This window comes from Cryptotermes secundus, unplaced genomic scaffold, assembly GCF_002891405.2.
Source record: "Cryptotermes secundus unplaced genomic scaffold, Csec_1.0 scaffold7, whole genome shotgun sequence".
Classification (NCBI taxonomy): domain Eukaryota; kingdom Metazoa; phylum Arthropoda; class Insecta; order Blattodea; family Kalotermitidae; genus Cryptotermes; species Cryptotermes secundus.
This window is the reverse complement of record NW_019727389.1, coordinates 1,322,265-1,340,489: the sequence shown is the minus strand read 5'-3', so window position 1 is coordinate 1,340,489 and position 18,225 is coordinate 1,322,265. Positions and strand designations below refer to the sequence as shown.

The 18,225-nt window shown below is 41.1% G+C and overlaps 2 long non-coding RNA genes across 2 annotated transcripts in view; both read left to right on the top strand.

Annotated features, from left to right (window-relative positions):
* Positions 1-406: 406 nt before the first annotated feature.
* LOC111864617 overlaps positions 407-18,225 on the top strand; it is a 30,473-nt gene continuing 12,654 nt past the window's right edge. Inside the window, exon 1 of the long non-coding RNA XR_002842827.2 lies at positions 407-463. This is a non-coding gene — a long non-coding RNA (uncharacterized LOC111864617). The remainder of the gene's footprint in view (positions 464-18,225) is intronic.
* LOC117282318 lies at positions 3,473-5,223 on the top strand. The gene is made up of 2 exons (XR_004513041.1): positions 3,473-3,813; positions 3,868-5,223. It is a non-coding gene; the product is annotated as an uncharacterized LOC117282318 (long non-coding RNA).

Genomic DNA, 18,225 nt, shown 5'->3' with positions numbered 1-18,225 from the left:
CACGAAACACAATACAAAACATTAAAAATCCAAACACAAACAGGGAAGTGATATTGACCAAATGAAATACCTAGATTTTCCACTGAAATATATCAGACTAACGTGATGAACATTTACTACCAGACATAAAGAACATATTCATGACGTTCATGACATCAGAAGCAGATACCATGGACGTTAAAACAACGAGCAGGAAGGGAAAATATTTGAATGCCTTGGAAAGGTATCACATTTATAAAATCATTAAAGACAACCTACATATGAATGACACAAATATTGACATACATATTCGAGATCTTACACGAGCTTCACACAAGACAGCAGAACCCCGCACCACTTACGCTACAAATGAGGGATTAAGCACGGTTAGGTACGCCGAACATTCATAAGGTCTTCATACACAGAACGATAAACAACACTACTCCACAGGCAGGGTGAAGAAGCTACAGTCAAAGGGGCATACGTGAGTATAAAGAAGTAATCTAACGCAGAAAACCATAAAATGTAGCAAAATTCACAAAAATAGTAATGTGTTCTTTGCATACTGCACATGATAACTATAGCAACATACTTGGGAACTACACAATGACACACAAACACCCACGCAGCTGCGTAAATAAATCCAAACAAGGAGACCTAAAAGTAATGTCGTTTGGATGAATGGACGACGACCCCAAGCAAAATATTGAAATGTTAACTACATTTTAAATTGTTAACTAGCTTTTATTGATTTTAATTAATGTTAAGGCCTAATAATTCCAAACCATCTTGCTTTCGTTGTCCTTTTGCCGTGACATTCTTTTATTGTAGAAAAAAAAATTGCAAATACTAAAAAGGCCTAGGCAATGCCCATTACTCATCCCTAGCAAGTAGTGAACTCTTCACGTAAAACGGAGTTTGTTGGTACTAGTAGAGGAATCTGAAGTTCTAACGAAAGCCGCTAGATGACAGTGTAAATGTTGAATCAGCTGGGTGCTTAATGGACGAATGGAATTGTTTTGGGTTTATAATTTTTAGACGGTCGCCGATATGGTTATTGCTTTCATGATACAAACTCTGAATCCTAAGGGATGTGACATATTGTATTATAGAGCATTTACTTGCTACAACAGTGGTGGTGCAGATGGGTTTAAAATGAGAAGTGACTACAAATGTAAAGACAATGCTTATTTTTTCCGACCAAACACCGACGAAAAAACTAGCGATCAGTACAGTATACAGAGTTATTTTCGGCCCCCACGGTTGTTCGAAACCTCAGCAGAAAAGAAGGAATTGCTCGAACACATAGCCTGCAAGGTACAAATGCAATATTCAATGAAAGTTAAGCATTCTTTAGTGCCCACGTTGGTACCCAACGATTACAAACAATCACTTGTGAAAGGTATATTTATGGAGCGGAGATGGAAGAAAGAAAATAGTGTGGAAATGCCAATAATATGGCAGGGTGTGCCAGGACTGGGGTTCGTACTTGTGTGCAATAAGTCAGAAAACTATGTACAAGGGCATAATGTTTTGGATGTGATAATCCAACAACTAGAAAAACATTTACAGTTCCTGACAAATCCAGCATTGGCACTGACAATTGTCGAGACCGTGGCGCTGATTGTGAACCAGTTTCTTCCCGGTGGACAGTTATTGTTCATGAATAGTAGATTTGTTAGGCAGTTTGAAAAACAGCTTGAGTCTCATTTGTTCTCAAAATAATTTAATAATATTTTATGCCATGCCTGGTCATGTAAGACCGATTTTACTTCTCTTTGGCATTAATGTCAATATTTTTATGTAATGATTTTAAATGCGATTGTAGTGTAGTTCATTTTAGTTTTTAAAAGCCATTCGGGCACCTTTAAATTGTATTTTACCTTGATAAGAGAAACACTGTGATCTAATGTAATCTGAACCTCATTAATAATAAATTTGTGTTTATAGGGCATTACTAGAAGAAAATGTTTCAATTTCTGGCTTTTAGTGTTTTAATGAAAGCCATAACAATAGGAGCAGATAAAATTCTGAAAATGCATGTTATCACACAATTCTCTATAAAATGTATAATGTAATATACTGTGTTATATGTCTGTCAGGGTGATCTTTCTTGTACAGGAGACAGGGAATTATTATGATGCATCGAGAATGAAATTTGAATATATAACATGTTAACTGTAATGTTAATCAAAATTCGTGATCATTGGTGGATGGATTCAAATACAGTTGGGGGCTGTGAAAAAATGAAATGCTAGATAAATCTTGAACAGATCAGTTTACTGTTTATGTATCCCTTTGTTGCTGTGAAGCTGGCATGTGTATTTAATAATGTCAGCAATTATTAATTAGTAAATGATGTTATGAGCTGGGGGTGATAAAGCAGAAATAATACCTGGAGAATAATCATTCTTTTTCTTCTTGGCATTATCTTTTCATAGGTCTGCTGTCTGCAGTTTCCAGAGTAATTCGTTGTCCCAGGTTCCATCTTACAAATCTTGATATTTCATGATAGAGTCCATGTGTACTTTCCACTTATAGACTGGTCTGTCTGTTTTTCTTCTTTGTGGTATCCAGTGAAGCATATCACATGTTTTGGTTATATCTCTTTCCTTATTTTTTTGATACTGCTATACTCTGTCTTCTGGGTTTCTTGTCACTGATGGAATAAAATCTACTTTTTTGCATTACATTTCATTTCTCACTCTTTTCCTCTTGTGAGATGGATAACTACAGAAATCAGACAAATGTTAAGAATTGTGTAAATTCAGGTAAACTCTTGAAATAAATGTATACTACAAGGAATAACCAAAGGTGATTGTTAAGTCACAGCAGATTGAAACTTTTGAAAATGGTGCAACTGGCAGACACATTCTTCTTCAATTGCTTGCCATTGGCCCTGATCCTGTGATTTTTGTCTCCAATTTCTGACGCTCATTGTCTTCAAATCTTTGTGAACTGAATCCAGCCACCCGATTGCAGGTCTGCTTATTTGTTGAGTACTCTCTGGTTTGCATAGAGTTAACTCCCTGCAGGAGCTCTCCTCCTTCATTGTAAAAAGATGTCCTAACCATCTTAATTGCCCTACTTTTATCACTTTCTCTATATCCAGTTCATTATAAAACGGAGAAGCATCATGATTCAGAATATGAGTAACATATTACAACGCACGCAGCCAAAAAAGGACACATCACAAGACACAGTATACACAAAATATAGGAAGAACGACTCTCATAGTGGAGGAATGATATAATACGCGAGTTTGAAATACGATGTATAAGATGATAAATCTTAACAAATTTTAATATATATAAATTTTATCATAGTACATGAAGAATACACATTTTAAATCATTTTATAAATGACACATGATGGCGAGCAGTGCAATAGTTTAACGTAAATAACACACCTGAGGATGGCACAGTGATGCCGAAACATGTAGTGAAGTGACATGTGAGACTGTGTGCACTAGAAGACGGTCAATACGTACGTATCATGGATGAGAATCAGTGCAACAGGATGCTAAAATACAACATTATGAATAACATTGTTAATTAAAATAAGAGTCTGTGGTCATTTGTGGGGAAGGCAGGTTCTAATCAGAGATTTCGAAGTATGAGTTTTCATTTTGCTGAATTCTCCGACAGAACATCTTATTCTCTGTAGGTGTGGAAGTCGTGGAATCTGTTTGTGACTGTGTTTGGAACAAAGTGCTGAGGAGAAATGTTAGGACTTAAGATAGATGAAGGAGGAAACTGGAGAAATAGTTCATAATGAGGAATTTCACAATCTGGACTCTTCTCCTTATATTCTGAGTGCAATAAAATCAGAAAGGTTGAGATGTACAGGGCATANTCCTTATATTCTGAGTGCAATAAAATCAGAAAGTGAATACTTTGAGGGAAGAGATACATTGTGAGATGGCGTGAATAACAATATATGGTAACTCAACTATTTAGACACATTGTTCCCTGTCGAGCATCAGGTTCAATCACAGGTGACTTCATGTGAGATTTGTGGTGTACTGAGTGGTGTTGGCGTAGGTTTCCCCCCCAAGTTCCTTCAGTTTTCCCTACCAGTGCTTGCATACTCATCTGTCAGTGCAACTTTTAAGTGTAATAGTTCTGACAAAGCAGTCTGTTGGTTGTCACATCTGCAGTCTTTAAGTCTGGGGCTTCATCTCTGATCATATTCTTAGCTGGTTACAGAGTAAAGGAATTGTTCTTATAATATCTTATTGAAATAGATGTGAACAGAACAGAGATGGTTCATATTTATGTTAAATGACATGCTTTCTTATTAATGTGCAATGAGCCCCAAGGCTATACCCAGACTCCATGATTGGGGCTCTGGCGTGTCTCATCCTTACAAACCCTTAAAGAAGGGACCTGCAGAACTTGTTTTAGTTTTCACGCTACTTAAGACTGCAATAAAATCATAATAAACATCTTTCTGGAGTTCATATACCTGCCCCCTGAACACCTTTTGTTTACAGAAAATATTTTATTCCTTCCCAAATCCCAATGCTAAGGCTCCAATGCAAGTTATTGTTCAAATTTAAAGCTTTTGTAGGAACTGGAGTGAGGCTGCCTGATCACGTTCAGAAGGAGTAGCAATGGGATTAGTCTCTTACTGTTTATCAGGGGATGCATGGGCCCTAATTGCTTTGTCACTATCTCTCTGGAAAGTATGAGTTTAGAGGAAGAAGTGGGCTATGTATAATTTATGTATAAGGGGTGGGCCTTCTCGGCCCTTGCACCGCGACCTACAGTGGTCTGTTGTGCTTAAGAAGTGGGATATGTCAGTAGGGTTGGTACATGAGGCTTCCAAACTTCGTACCTCCCACTTAGAGACCAAAGTACCAATCTGTGGAGATGAGTGATTGTTATTCACTTAGGCCTTCTAAACCAATCGATGTTTGTGCTTTTTCTTGTGGAATTCAGTGAAAGGGGGCAGTGGACATCTGATACCACAGATCACCACTGGCCTCAGACTTACAGATAACTTTTTAACAAGTCTGATGCAGACGCCCTCACACTCTGAAATCCATTGGAAATTCAAGATAAACAGTACACAGTGAATCGAACTTTTGCGAAACTAATATTAGTAAGTGAATAAAGTGCTTGGATGTATTACATTGCTAATGGCTCTAAGATGCAAGTGTTGTGTTCTGAGATTTTGTGTGTTTAAACACTGTAAATTTAATTAAGTACATTAATACAAATCTCAAGTCATTCTTGGAAATGATATCATTTTACAGTACTACCAAAGCCCACAGTAACCCTGGTTTGAAGTCCGTCTATCAAAATGCACCCTTGATCCCTACATACCAGTTCGTTATCCAGCAGTATCCCTGAGATTTAAGACTCTTTATGACCTCCTGCCTGCTAGCTATAGCCATTCATCAAGATCCTGCTCGACAAGAGAGGAAGCGATACCAGGACTGCAGAGAAAGCCAATTGTAAATGGTTTTAGACCTTCAGATTTTGTTGCCAAAGAGTTAGTTTCAGCCTTTCTTAAATAACTGTTTGAATGTCACTGGCTGAAGCTGAAAGAGAAGAAGAACCAAGTGACTGATGTTGACGACTGAAATTAAAGCAAATTCTCAAGGGAAGGAAACCCCTTTTATTATTACTGGCACAGAAATGTCTGTTTTTAGAAATTAAACACTGTATTATGATATATCCATAAAAGCAATGTTATAAACTGAATCGGTACATTGNGAGTGGCCATTCTTTTTCCTTGGCACTAAAGCTCCAGTGGGCCTAGACCTAGCTCCATGAACTTCTCCGTTCACTTCGGTTTTTCTAGATCTTACACATTCGGTAGGACTCCTTGGGCGGGTGATCAGCTCGTCGCAAGGTCTCTACCAGTACACAAACACAGAAAAACGCACACACACACACACGATCCCAGTTTCCAAGCGAGCGAAGACAGTATATGCGTTAGACCGCTCGGCTACCGTGACCGGCTGAGTGGCCATTAATTAAGAAGATTCCCCATTAATATTCAGCGTGCATTTTTGTTTCCATAATCAGAGTTACATAATCCAGCCCATCCCAGACTCCTTGGTTCTCTACACTAGTTTTTCTGAAATGGTTTTCCCTGGAACCCTGGAATCTGTCAAGTGAAAATAAGGGTTCTACAAAAAAAAATCCATTACAATATAAAAGACGATAAATTGCAAATATATGGCTTATTAGTTTATAAGCTTCATTTTTTGTGTACATGAAATGTGATTTTCGCTAAAAAATATGTTGATTTCATATTCTTCCCTGACGTTCATTTATTATCATCCTTATATTTATGGCTGGAAGCCAAGATACCTCAGCCGGTATGGCGACTAGGCTACGGTCTGGACGTCTGGTGTTCGATTCCAGGTAGGGTTAAGAGATTTTCTTGTCTCCATAGCGTCCAGACTGGCTCTGCGGCCCACCCAGCTTCCTATCAGACGGGTATCGCGGGTAAAGCGGCCTGGGCGTCAAGCTGACCGCTCACATTCATCTATTTTGGAGGTCAAGATTCGTGGCGCTGTACCTGCACTCCATCTCTGCCTTTATTTCATACTGCTTAATTACTGGGATGTTCCCACACAGGAATGACTTTGCCCTTTATTTATGGTCTAGTTTCTTAACTTCGTATGTAAGAATTTCTTTTAGGGGTTCCGTAAAAAGTTTTCAAGTGCGAAAGGTTCCGTGGCCAAATTAAATCGGAAAACACTGCTCTATACTCGCAGAGTATTGATTACAATTATTGAGTTTCTTCACATTATCCGTCGTCCTGTTTTCTTATTTAAAACAGTACATATCGGACACTGGATTCTCTCTCCGTCTAAAGGGAAAAGCCTACTCAGTTGGGCCTAATCAATAGGGCTACTCCATATCCCTACTATGTATAAGATACTGCTCCTCAGTGTGCGCTATCCTCTGCTTCCTGCTTGTTTGTTTCGTCACTGTCTTCCTTCATAGAAGCTGGAAATATTTCATCTAAACTCAATAGGTAACGCAAGTGATGTACGGTTTTCACAGTGGTCTTCTGGATTGTGACACCCAACACTTCTGGGGAACTGGCTTGTGCCTCATTTCCAGTTGGGTCTGTGAGACTACCTCACTTTCAGTTTGCCCAAATAACGCAATCGATTAGTCAGCCTGCCCACTTCGACTTCGATATGGAGATAGCGTGTTCCTCCAAGACTTTTGTATCCACCCATTGTATTCGGGGAGGATACAATAGGCCTAACAGAAACCGTCATACCAAGTGGTCTCGGTCTCATCCCAACCGGGTGGAAGGGGAGTAACCAATGTCAGTCCTAAAGACCACAAATAAGAGACTTACTTTAACTAACGTCTATGTATGGCACAGCCCGTCAATAATGTAACAACTGTTCCTTTTTTTTTTTGTTCCTCCAATTTCACATTTAAAACTTAACACAACATGTTTCGGCCACAGATGGCCATCCTTAGGTGTCTCAATGTATCGAAACTGCTACACTGCTCTGATGTGCGCTAAAACCACGCGCTGAAGTCCGCTCATAAGGGGCGTCGTCCACCTGTTTGGAGCTATGTGATTTATTCCAGATGTTTTATTTCAGCGGCTTGTTTTTATGTTCGTTAGCCCGTTGTTCTGCCACTTCTTCAATCTTTAAAATGCCCCTTGCTTTTGTGTTGTTCTCTCTAGCAGGGTGTGGTGTTGTCTTCACTAGTCACTAGAGAAGACAACACCAGGATCCTGAAATACAGAAGAGACTTCCTGTTCACCCTGACAAACAGGAGCCACAAAATTTCATCATCATCGGCAAATCATGAGTCTTCCTTGGAAGATTTTACCAGATTGCAACCGGTATTCACTTTTTTGGATTTCGTGACTTAATAAACTGCTTGGAGGCCCGTGGTATGGATGTGGTATAGATTTGACATTAATTGTTTAGCTGGGGCCTCATCTTACAATGTATTTTGTCCGTTCTGTAGGGAATACAGATTGCAAAGTATCTATACCACGGGCCTCCAAGCAGTTTACTGTATGTATAGAAGTCTAGAATACACCATTATGTCCACAGGAATATAACAAAATTGCAACAACTGACTTCATGATATGTAATATCACACGAAAAGTTTTAACCTTATTTTATGTCATAACTTTCGTTTTTATAAGTTTATAGTTCATTGTATTTTTATACCACGTATTTTATAATGTAATAATTATCAAGTAGCCAGCTTCACTATCGCAATTGCAGTTCAGTGGTGTGTGTATGTGGTGATCGTGTGTTAGCCTGGAGATGGCTTTAATAGCCGAAACATGTAGCTAAGCTAATTTTAGCCTTGACCATTGTATTGTTGTGTTGCGACGGACTATAATAAAATAATTGCATATAATAACAAAACAGCATTCACGAAATTAAAAAAAAAAATCCTATATAATAGTTGATCACTACTAGGGTGGGGTGAATACCGTTCATATAAATTATTTGGAGATTGCCCGTAGGTGCTTCACAAATGTCGTAAAAAATATTATAACCGGAATGACTACATTACAAAAGACAAAATTTCGGGAAATTCTTGGAATTGTAAAAGTCAGTCAAATGGATTATAATTTCATATAGTTGACAGCGTTCTGAAAGATCAATATTTTCGAAAAGCGCATTCACGAACATTCGACATTTCGAAATATATTTCAAGTTCCTTAGATTGCGTACATGTGATAAATATGATAATAAAAATAAAAATAATAACCATAATAATAATAATAACAATAACAAAAATAATACTGTCCTGTGAAATTTGTACATCGATGTGTAGTGGGTTAGAGAATGGCAAATTAATTTGATTTAAAATGAAATTTTTGGGGTGCCAGAGAGCAGGGTTTAGCATGCTATTCAGTCTCTGAAGATTACACGTGAATAAATGAATAGAGACCATGACACACATGTTTTGGTTGCATCAGTGTAAGTAAGTGAAGTGGAAGTTACAATTAATGAAGATATTCTTGTATTTATATCTTAGCTTTGTGCGAAATATACAGTGATTTGTACATGTGTGTAATTGTGGTTACAAGAATGTCGACTGATATCGATTTTCCCCATAAAAGAATTGGCAATTGGCCTACTAATGAACATTCTTTATTTGCATCAAGAATATATGGTCTTAAGAAGATGGTGTCTATAGTGAAACTCAAGATGTTTTGATAACCTTCTTGCAGGCATGTGTGATAATTATTTGAAAAATATTCACAGTTATGTGTAGAAAGTGTGTCACAGTGTGTAAAATAAAGGTAGGCACGCGAATCATTTTGGAAATTTATTTATGGTGTGATACAGAAAGGGGTCTACGATTGTCTTCCATACTTTCTTGATCGCATGTTTTGTTATGTAGCACATACAATCACATGTCTGCTCTGGTTGTGTTATTTGAAGTGCGTGTAAGGAGATGGACTGTAAGTTGAAGTTGAAATTCCTTCTGAAGAAGGTGGTTTTCTAATCTCACTTTATAATTCTGTAATGCATACACCGATATGTGCTCTATATTTTGTCGTGTTTTCTCTAATGTAGATTTATGATTTCACTCAGTGGAATAAACAGTCTCCTAATCTCGTGTACATATTTTGTTTCCATCGAAGTTAAGTGCTTATAAGAATGTTGTGTTTATAGCAAATTACGCGTTTTCAATAATGTTATTATAGCAATCATATTTCGTGATATTTTGTAAACCCAGTAAATTGATATGCATCATTTGTGATATTACGTCCATGATGGAAAGTGATTTTTATTTTAGGTGTGTATTTTGGTGTTATGGACAACGAATTGTAGTTTCCACGTCTCCTCTTCTAGGCTTACATGTTTTTTTTTATGTAGTATACAGCATCACATAATTATTTTCTTTGCATCAATTAAAGAAGGGTGATGAAATTTCTTGCAATCACATCCTGGCCAAACAGCCGGTGACTTACAGACTTGGCCGCGTTATAAAATAATTCCTGATAAGACAGTTCCATTTTCTCTCGTGTAGATTTGTATTATTCTCATGTATTACTATACAAATTGTTCTGAATAATCTCAAATACAACGTATACAAATATAAATATAAAAATTATACACAGAGTTAGTGAGAGAGTGGTATATGCATACATACAAACAACACCGTTCAGGGTAAGTTAATGTTGTCCCCGTGCTTAACTAATTTAGCACTACGCCATGAAGGTCTATGGTGGAGTGGATGTATAGACCCACGTTTCTTTGACCTCATCACTACCTGGAGGTGAGTGGTCAGCTTGAAACCCCGGCCGCTTTACCCGCGGGGAAATGACCCCCGCTACCCATTGGATAGGAAGACGCTTGTTGAGGATCAGAGTTGGTCTGGACAACATGGAGAATTTAATATTTTTGCCCCCACCCGCAATCGAACTCCGACCCCTTGGTCATCCAGCCCGCAGCCAATCGCTATATCGACTGCGCCATCCCAGCTCTTATAGTTCCAGGTATTGACTGGTTATACTGACCGCGGTGTTCTTCGTGGTTTCCCCCAGTNTCCTCCGAAACGTCGGTTAACACCACATATACACGGTGCCAAATCCCAGAAGACTGCTTTCTTCATCCAACATCATTGAATGATATATTTCTTATTCCACTGTACGTAACCCGAGTGATACAGTCTCATGAACTCACCAACCATTTCATGAGAGCCGAAGAGGCCGGAACGCACAATCCGACCAAGAACAAGGAATATTAGGAACTCTTGTCATGATAGTGGTTCATATTTTTTGCGGAAGCATGAGGAAAATGGCAGTAGAATAACTGTAAAATTTAAAGTTACTGTCGACTCCTGGGTGAAGCTTAACCATGTACAAGCACGTGATTACCTTCCTCGACGGTAAATATCAAGGTTAAGTATCTGTGCCATTCTTACAGAGATTTCTGTTTCACTGATCTGCACATTAAATTAATATTATGGTGGTAATGCTATCTCTACGCAAGACAGGTACCTGTAAACAGTGTTATGTTGGCCTTTGGCCCGTTCTGTTAGTTCTGCATGTGACAGCAGGATCATCACACTCCGTCGCACGTGACCCTCCACGCAGCCTTCAGCTCAAGGCCCTATCCGTCTCAATTCACATCTCTTATTGGATTGTCTGGAATTCCATTGTTTCGCGACCTTATTCGCACACCTTCTTACACTGTTAAGACTGTGCTTGTGATGTCAGCTTGCACGAAAGTGGGAAATTAGATTTGTCCGTTTTACTGTTGTTCATTTAGCGATGCTGTCAGCAATTCTGACTATACAACGTCGAATGGTTGGATGACAGTGAATAATGAAATGTAAACAGTGTGGGAGGACGCGGTCGCGACCTCATTTAAGGTCTGTCGCTGTATTTGCGTCCAGGGACTAGAAAATCCACGAAAAACCACAAATCCCACTTGACCAGACCCGGGATCGAACCGGGACCGCCGCGGTGGGAAGCCAGCGACTAACCACGTGAGCTATGGCGCAACCTTCAATGCACCTAAATGCCAGGAAAGGTACTTAAAAATCAATGCCTACCCGGAATTATGAGTACAGACAGTTAAGGCCGATCACAGTGGCCGCGCGGTCTAAGGCATGAACTGTCTTAACTCGCTCGAACACCGGGGTCCTGGGTTCGAATTCCACTCAAGGCATGGATGTCTGTTTTTGTTGCCCTGTGCTTAGGTAGCGTTCTTCGGACGGGCTGATAACTCGTCTAAGGAGCCCTACTGTCTGTGTAAAAAAAGATTAAGGAACCGAAGAAGAGACCAGGGCCCAACAAAGGGCTGTAGAGCCGCTGGTAAATGAAAAGCTGAAAAACGAACATTTAGTTAAGGAATAAATTGTGGCAGGCATGCGTGCCAAGTTTATCACCCAATGGGCTCGAGCTATTATTGTCCGACTTCTAGATTCTGATTTATAGTATAAGAATAATTACAATTGTTCAGATCTTCGTGGCGCTGCTGGCGAATACCGCCGACCGCAAGAGATGACGTGACTGTGTGCGCGGAAAACAAGCATTCGCAAAAGGGAACCATCGGCTGGCGAACTAATGGAGTGCCTGTCTACAATTCCCGTTGTTTTTAACCGCCTCTGCTCCTCGTCCAGAACACTCCTTGAACGGGTTTCATTTGTGGGATAGTGGTAGTGTTTCATGAGTCGCAAAGTGTTCGGCAGGCATTATAGTTTGGGAAACGCTCCTTTGTAATTAAAAGGTGGGGGCAGGGGTGCTGCTCGTGACCGACTTCTTCAGAAAAAGGTTACTTCAGTTTCGGTTTTAACTCTTGCTGATAAAGATAGAGGCGGGCATGAATACTGCCCCAGTTTTCTGTGGGGAAACCAGTATACTCATAAAACTCGAGTTGTCTAGTTTCGGAGATCGCATCTACGGCCTTCCATGCAGATTAAAATCCTCCAGTAACGGGCTTGCTCTTGGTAATACTTCGTGAGAAGTATCCAGCCGGAGGTATTTGCGTCAGGTGGAGAGAAATAACAAATGAGGCGGGATTGCGTGATGGAGGTGGTGTGGTTGCTTGGCAACTGAGTTGGTCACGATGTGAGGGCGCCCCCAAATCTTTATGTGAGAATCTTACATTCTAGTAAGAGAAAGACATCAACCTATTAACAAAACACCGTGACATACCAAAATATGAAAGACGGCAATTCCTTGGGTTCAGTTTATTTCCTAATCCTTCTTACAGTTCGTAACATTCACGAGGATCGTAAGAAGAGGGGCTTTTCATAATGTAGGCCCACAGTCCGCGATAGTCTGTTCTGACAAAATCAGGTACAGCACGCCTCGTTGGCAGTGTGCATTTAATGGAGTCTGAAAACTAGAAGTAACAGTATTTTAATTTACAATGAGTAATCTTCTATTATCACACCAATATGATTCGCTCAATCGTCGTTCTGTTGCTTCCTGTTATCTTCGTAAATGTAATAAAAGTTATATATATTTTGAAAACATCATATCAGCATACATTACTTTAATACAACGCTATTGATTTTCCTATCACAGAAGGGCCGCGCCATAGCTCAAGCGGTTAGTCGCTGGCTTCCCAACGCGGCGGCCCGGGTCTGGTCAAGTGGGATTTGTGGTGGACAAAGTGGCGCTGGGGCAGGTTTTCTCCGAGTACTTCGGTTTCCCCTGCCAATCTTCATTCAACCAAATTCTCCATCACCATAATCATCCGGGGCAGGTACAATAGGCCAATCAGTGGCCGCCGTGCCGAGTGGACCCAGTTGAACTCCACCCCCCCCTTAAGCGAATTAAAAGAAAAAATTCCCCTATCACAGAAGTTCCCCACGACCGCCAAGTTCACATAAATGAGGCTTGCATCCATTGGAACATTGTTAATGAAAGTGTCATGAGAAGCAGAGGCACGTGGATACGGAAAATGAAATTCTGTTCTCTCGGTACACTACCGGACAAATTATTTCGAAATGTGTCATTCAGTAATAATCACAGTTCATTTCCTTGTAGGAAATTACTAGCCGGTCATGGCAGTAATCGTTTTCTTTTGTGTAGAACAATCCTAGAATTCTTAGTTGCGAGCTCGAACTCCGACTGAAGTGGAATGAAATTGTCGTAATACCAGATCCCTTGTTAGCCACCTGCCTACACTCGCTATGTAAATAGTTCTTGTTTCGGTATACATAAACTTAATTTAAACTGTGGTACTCTAACGTCGGGGAGCCGGGTAGCGCAATCGGTATAGCGACTGGCTACAGGCTGGACGGCAGTCCCGCTGGAGGCAACATTTTTTCTTCTCCGCGTCGTCCAGACCGCCTCTGGGGCCCACCCAGCCTCCTATCCAGTGGGTTTCGGGGTCTCTTTACCAGGGGATAAAGCGGATTGGGGGTGAAGCTGACCACTCACGTCTAAACTAGTGCCGAGGTCAAGAAAATGAGGATCTATACATCCACTTCCCCATACGCCTTCATGGTGTAGTGTTTAATTAGTTAAGCGCAGGGACAACTTTACCTTTTGCGTTAACTTCATACGTTGGAAGCCTTGGTCATCTTCTCAAATACGACAAGTTATGTAAATATTTTCTAAAAATAGTACTGATATAAGTTGCCGTACCTCTAAATGTATGTAACAAGTATCACTTGAATATTAAGACTGGAATTTAATCAGACGGAGTAAATTCTGTAAACAAGTGATATCAATGGAAAAATGCTGCAATTTCCTGTACCTATTATGATAAAGGGAAACGAGATATTATATGTCGGATCTAAATTTCTCACTCCGGTGTCTATGAAGAGTAGTATCTTCTGGGACGTGACGCCGTGTAGCACGATAGAAGTTCACGGAGTTTCGGAGGAACATCTTCAGGATCGACGAGTAAGCCACTCTGCTTGCTTCTTGATGGTTGGTTGCTTGGCTTAATCCTCTATCCTGAATCTGCAGGCAGTACGTTCCTCCAAAACGTCGGCAAACATCTACCACACTGCATGGCGTCACATTACAGAAGTATCTTTTGATTTGATCACAGTATGTTAAAATCCGAAAGCAATTCTTTTATTCTGAGTTTGCCAGCTTCTCAGGTCCCCACTTCTTTCGCGGTTTAAGGATGAATTGATTCATCAGACCAAAGGCAGAGTGCGCGTAATATGAAGGAGTACTTTCAACAGTGAGGTGGAAAGTATGGGCCCTCACGCAGCAGGATATTTCCCATTTGTAACAAGAAAGGAAGGTGGTGCAACTTATCTCAAGTATGACGCTGAGAAACGGTCCTAGCAAGTACCGCTTGTCTGAAGCAAACACACCTTGCACAACTGTCACCATCGAACGTCGCGGTTGAGTGGGTAGACATCTGCTTCGTATTCGGGAGGTCTGGGTTCAAACATCGGCCCAAAGGAGAAGTCCTTCCACGAAAATGCCGCTAGAGTACTTCAAATTAGCGAACGACCGCTTACTTCCCCATCATTTCCAGTTCACTATTTACTAATATTCCTATAATTAGACTCTGTATAGAGCCTCGGTTATTCAAAGCTTCTTTAAATATTATTAAGTAAATGAACGACTGCCCCCAAAATATACAAATGCTACCTCTATTTTATAATAAAACTACATATCATCAAAAGCTACAACGAAAACGCCACTGCCACAGTCTACATAAAACAAAACAAAAAACAAACTCCGTGACCTGTGGTCAGCAAGCGAACTATACTGACCGAGCGACCGCCGCCTGTCGGCGAAGTTAGTGTCAACTTTAGCGGATAGAGGGTGTCACGTGTTCAGCGTAACGAATCCCCACGGCCGTTAATTTCGGTTTTCTATACTGGAGCCGCTGTTTCCTTGAAATAGCTCCTCAATTATCCGCACGAGGCTGATCGGACCCCGTCCCAGACCCACTTCATTCATTCATCAGTAATCTGTCAGACGACAGGTCCACAATCTCTTCCAAAACAGTTCCTCCACTTAATGCGATCTTCTGTTTTTGGAAAGAGACAATCCAGGAAAAGTGATAATGTGGTAGTTTTTCCATTTGCTTTCCACATCGCAGTACAGCAGCCGTTCAAACCACTCTGGTCATGCCTGTTGCTATACGAACTTGAACCATCTCGAGCATCATTTGCTCTGTGCTTCAAGTCGCTGCTGATGACGCTGCTTCCGGCATCAGTTTTTGGTGTCTCTCTTCGTCTGATGCCTACCCTTTGACCTGTCCAGCAAGGGAGGCCCTGCCAGTAGCTACGCTGCCGCTGGTATAGCTCTCAGGGTCCTTAGCATACTCAAACCCCCTCACCACGATAAGGCGGAGACACCAACGAGGGGGCCAGACCCACTACTTGTCAGAAAATCTGGTAGCCCGGGAATTGAACCCGGGTCCTCTGGATCTGTAGTCAGGAACTCTGACCACTAGACCACAGAGGCGGTGCCACAGTTTACACACACACCTATAAACCCACCACCAACATCAGCCACGTGCACCTACTTCATCACCAACTAACAATGTTCCACATCAGTAGATCTTATGCGGAGAATATTTTCCTCAGTAAGTCCTACCAGTTTTGAGCTCGTGCTTCTCTAAATCTTCTTATAGCTTCTTCGAATATTTACACTTTAGAGCCCCGTGGTTACAGTGTGCACCACCTGCTTTGACATACTGCAAATCTGCGTCCTGCCCAGAGAGCATATTTGTGTGTTTCATATGGTTCACGCAGTAAACGGCGATATTTTTCCTAAACAGCATTTTATCCGGTTGGTTTTTGTAGCTGAGAGGTAGTGTGTTTTCTGTGAGACACGAACTCAGTTTATATATATGCACCAATCGTTGTTCGTGGCTCTTTAGACTGGAAGACTCTTAATAGATTGAGACAGCGTGTACCATAATGATTTGGAGGAGGATAAGGGAAGTTGAGCTGTTGCATTTAGTAGGGGGTTAAAAGAACGAACAACGCGGTGAACTTAATTGCACATGAAGATGGCGGTCTTTCCAGTACAAGACATTCCGGAAGTATTTGACATAGAAGCTAGCAGCGCTGAAATTTGAATGCCATGCCATCATGAAAAAATACTCAGAAGCAGTTTCTGCAGTGCAACAAGTATATACAGTACTCAGTGAGATCGAAAACCTTGCCGGATAAAGTGAGGAAAAGCTCTGGGTGACACTCTATTGCTAATTGCGCGGAGTGGAACGGAGTAAATTTTTGCAAAGCTCTAGACGGGAAGCAGGTTTATAGCGCTTTTCACGGCATGTACACGGAAACACTGAATGAACTGAAGGCCGTTCTGAAGGTGAGTGCACAGGAAGTACAAAGTGGTGCAGTGAACAAAACCTCAGTGGAATCAACGGCCCAGGACGACGACTTCCAGGAAATAAAAAGACAGCCAAGAAGCCGATTAAACCAGTCCCAACATCCGTAGCTGTCAAAATGCCCCCAAAAGCAGTGTTAAATCACAACTCTGAGGACTACTGGACATGGACACGGAGGCTATTGAAGGGGCAGGAGGCTCCCACAGAACCAGTTCGGCTGCCACCAACAGTGATGACTTCTACCATAAATCTCACTACGTCAAAGGGGAGTACGAATTCCGAAATACATAAAATGGAAACCGTATCATAACAAAAGAAATGGACGACTATGCGGCCATGAGATCCTGCCCGGAGAAAAATAATCTGTACTATTTTACCTTCTCCAAAAATTGCGAAAAGCCTATAAAGGCAGTAATCCTTCGCCTTCCCTCAGACGCGCCAGCGGAAGATAATTCCAACAGCCTTGAGGACTTAGGCTTCAACGTCATCGACGTCAGGCAAATGACGACCACTCGAAGAGCACCCAACGGACAATCCTACGTGGATCCCTTCCCTCTATTCTTTGTTGCCCTACCATGAAACATCAATCTCAAGAAATATTCAAGCTGAATACCTTTAATGATACCCTTGATGATAGTATTATCATCAAGGTACAGTTCTAAAGAGATCAGACTGACTACTCGCAGTGCTACAATTACCAAAACTTTGTCCTTGTGTGGTCTAACTGCAAGCAACTCCCTCGACAACTGTGATGCGGTGGTGGCTACCTGCATAGGGAATGCCCTGAAAAGACAAATACAGAATCTACACTGAGCTGCTGCAATTGCCCTCTAATTGAAGGAGAGAAACATCTTCCAACGTCATACCGAGGCTGTAGCAATGTGAAAAGAGAACTGCAAGGAAGAAGAGCACAAAGGCCTCCAAAGGGATTCTCTGGGCGGACATTCTTCTCGAAGTTCGCCTCATATGAGCAGTCCTACACAGTTGCACCGCGTCAAGACACGCAACTTCAGCAACCACAGGCACCGCAGGTATATGGCATATGACATATTTACATGACAGAGAAACATGTATGTCGTATTACCTGGAAACTGCAATGCGGACTCACTACAGTAAATGCGTGGTATGAGCTCTGGATCATAAAGACCAATAAAGGAAAAACTCGGGCGATCTATTCCTCCAGAAGACTTACAGTCCCTAACGACATTTTTAAAATGGCTTTAGTCCGCATGCGTACTATACCGACCGAGCGACCGCCGCTTATTGGCCAAGTTAGTGCCAACTTTTGCGGATAGAGGGTGTCGCGTGGTCAGCGCAACGGATTCCCACGGCCGTTAATCTCGGATTTCTTGACCGCCCTGACGACTTACTGCAACAAAATTGAGGCGACATTCCTTTTGTAAATAATGTAAAGTATTGTACCTTGATGTCACTTTCGAAAAGATGACGACATGGAAAACACCACACCGAAAGAACTTTATCCAAGGCCT